Source organism: Gopherus flavomarginatus, chromosome 6 (assembly GCF_025201925.1).
Source record: "Gopherus flavomarginatus isolate rGopFla2 chromosome 6, rGopFla2.mat.asm, whole genome shotgun sequence".
In the NCBI taxonomy this organism is placed as follows: Eukaryota; Metazoa; Chordata; order Testudines; family Testudinidae; genus Gopherus; species Gopherus flavomarginatus.
The window spans coordinates 35193366-35197146 of NC_066622.1; positions in this window are offsets into that span (position 1 = coordinate 35193366).

The following is a 3781-nucleotide window of genomic DNA, read 5'->3' on the forward strand; positions in this document are numbered from 1 at the left end:
CCGAAGCCAGTGAGAGTCTGGACCAAGCTTTATGAAAGTAAAATGGATTATTTAAAGGGGATTATAATATATTCATCTTGACAGTACTTTATATCTTAGGGTAAGAGGTAGGACAAAAGTGATCTTTTAATACAAGTTGTGTTCATGTTTTTTTAAATAGCTAGAAAATTATGAATACTCGCCTTGATTTCCTCTTATCTCCTCCAGTAGGTTTTTCCACCAGAGCAGATGATCTAAGCCAAAGCTATTTGTTTACCATACTTTCTATTTTTAGGTTACATGTGATCCCAATCACTATGTGCCAGCCTGTGGCCCCCATTTCCAAAGCAGTTCAGGGGCATAAGGGAAAGTATGACACATCTACATAACCCTGCATGGTCTCCCTTCAGCTGAACAGCTGATGCAGAAGGGGAGTATGTAGGGCTGGACTGTCTACCTAGTATCCTTCCCCCGCCCCATGGCTCATTAGGTAACTTTATTCCTGATTAAGAAGCAATAACTGTATCCTGGACTAACACTGAGCTATTTATATAAGCCCAGGATGTGGTCATTATGGAGTTAACAGGGAGGAGCATCAATTTATACAAACACTGTATTTTCCATCATGTGCAGCTGAAAATTACAGCAGATACTGTGCATAAATTGCAGAATTTTGCACTGCATCGCCTTTTTCTTGTTCAAACCACTGAAAAGCAATTTCTAATGCATAAAATTCATCAGAATATGAAGGGATTTAGATTGATTTGTTGTTTGACATCACTTTCATTATGCGATTTATTTCTCTTGGTGGGAAAGTGGTTTATACGTAGTCATTCATAAGACTGGTGTTTGCAAAATTGAGGTTCTATTGTACATATATTTACAGCATCCTAACTGGTTGAGACAGCTCCACTTCCATATTATTCAATTGCCATTTTTAAAGCATATTATTACTATTATATTGTTTTATTATTTCACACTGCAGTAAATGGGTTCCATTTGTTAGTTTTTAAAAAGTTACAAAAATATGCACAATACAGATGTTCATATTGAAGTTTAACAGTAGCACCCTACAAAAATTACTCCCATATTTGTATGTAGTCTATGCTGTCTCTCACACCCACAAAAATTATTTAAAACCAGTTAAGGTTGGTTAAGGGAGTTTACCACTCCTGTAAAGCTTCAAAGTACAGTAAATAAACTGTTTTGAATCTGTTTGTACATCTAGCACAATGGAGTTCTGGTTCATGAATGGGGTTCTTACGTTCTACAATAATCTATACAAGAAGTTTCCAGGACTGACATGTCCACATCTCACTCTGAAGTCTAGAACATCCCAGAGTATATCTACACTATGAAATTAGGTTGAATGTATAGAGGTTGTTTTTTTAGAAATCGTTTTTATACAGTCAATTGTGTGTGTCCCCACACAAAATGCTCTAAGTGCATTAACTTGGCTGACTGTATCCACAGTAACGAGGCTAGCGCTGACTTCCGGAGCATTGCATTGTCGGTAGCTATCTCACAGTGTCCGCTACCCATTGGAATTCTGGGTTGAGATCCCAATGCCTGATGGGGCAAAAACAGTGTCACAGGTGGCTCTGGGTACATGTCGTCAACCCCCTCTCTCCCTTCCTCCCTCCATGAAAGCAATGGCAGACAACCCTTTCGCACCTTTTTTCCTGGGTTACCTGTGCAGACACCATACCACTGCAAGCATGGAGCCCGCTCAGCTCACCATCATGGTATGTCTCCTGGGTGCTGGCAGACATGGTACTGCATTGCTACACAGCAGCAGCTCATTGCTTTTTGGCAGCAGATGGTGCATTACGATTGGTAGCCATCATTGTCATATTCCTGGGTGCTCTTTTAGCCGACCTCAGTGAGGTCAGTCAGGGGTGCCTGGGCAGACATGGGAATGACTCAGCCAGGTCATTCCCCAGTTGTACTGCACTGTCTTCTGGTGAGCAGCCAGGAGATGACAAAGGCTAGCAGTCATACTGCACTGTCTGCTGCCAGCCTAAGATGTATAAGATAGACGAAGTGGATCAAAACAAGAAATAGACCGGATTTGTTTTGTATTGATTTTCCTCTCCCCACCCCCGGCTCCATGAAATCAAACAGCCTGCTAAACCCAGAGTTTTGAGTTCAATCCTTGAGGGCTCCATTCTGTGTGACAGTTGTTTGTGTTTCTCCTTGATGCAAAGCCACTCCCTTTGTTGATTTTAATTCCCTTTAAGCCACATCGTCAGTCACCCCTCCCTCTGTCAGAGCAACGGCAGACAATCGTTTTGCACCTTTTTTCAGTGCAGACGCCATAGCACTAGGAACATGGAGCCCACTCAGATCACCATGGCAATTATGAGCACTGTAAACACCACGCGCATTATCCTGCAGTATATGTAGAACCAGAACCTGCAAAAGCGAAACCAGTCGAGGCGGCGATGGCAGCGTGGTGATGAGAGTGATAAGGACATAGACATACACAGATTTCTCACAAAGTATGGGCCCCGGCAATGTGCACATCATGGTGTTAATGGGGCAGGCTCAGGCCATAGAACGCTGATTCTAGGCCCGGGAAACAAGCATAGACTGGTGAGACCGCATAGTGTTGCGGGTCTGGGATGATTCCCAGTGGCTGCGAAACTTTTGCATGAGCACTTTCATGGAACTTTGTGTCTTGCTTTCCCCTGCCCTGAAGCAACAGAATAACAAGATGAGAGCAGCCCTCACAGTTGAGAAGCGAGCGGTGATAGTCCTGTGGAAGCTTGCAATGCCAGACAGCTATTGGTCAGTTGGGCATCAATTTGGAGTGGTCAAATCTACTGGGGGGCTGCTGTGATCCAAGTAGCCAATACAATCAAAAAGCTGCTGATATAAAGGGTAGTGACTCTGAAATGTGCAGGCCATAGTGGATGGCTTTGCTGCAATGGGATTCCCTAACTGTGGGGGGGGCGATAGATGGAACCCATAACCCTATCTTGGCACCAGAGCACTAAGCCAGCAAGTACATAAACAGAAAGAGGTACTTTTCAATGGTGCAGCAAGCACTGGTGGCTCACAAGGGATGTTTCACCAACATCAACGTAGGATGGCCAGGAAAAGTACATGACACTCGCATCTTCAGGAACTCTGGTCTGTTTCAAAAGCTGCAGGAAGGGACTTTTTTCTCAGACCGGAAAATAACCGTTGGGGATGCCTATAGTTATCCTTGGGGACCCAGCCTACCCCTTGATGCCATGGCTTATGAAGCCACAGACAGGCAGGACGGACAGTAATCAGGAGCTGTTCAACTATAGGCTGAGTAAGTGCAGAATGGTGGTAGAATGCGCATTTGGATGTTTAAAAGCGTGCTGGTGCAGTTTACTGACTCAGATAGACCTCAGTGAAACCAATATTCCCATTATTACTGCTTGCTGCATGCTCCACAATATCTGTGAGTAAGTGGGAGACGTTTATGGTGGGGTAGGAGGTTGAGGCAAATCACCTGGCCACTGATTATGTGCAGCCAGACACCAGGGCAGTTAGAAGAGTACAGGAGGGTGCTTTGAAAACCAGTTTCATGATAGGCCAGGCTACAGTGTGAAAGTTTTGTTTGTTTTTCCTTGATGAGCCCCCCTGCTTGGTTCACTCTACTTCCCTGTAATCTAACCACCTTCCCCTCCCGCCTGTGATCACCGCTTGCAAAGGCAATAAAGTCATTGTTGCTTCACATTCATGCACTCTATTAATTCATCACACAAATAGAGGGATAACTGCCAAGATAGCCCAGGAGGTGTGGGGGAGGAGGGAAGGACAAGGC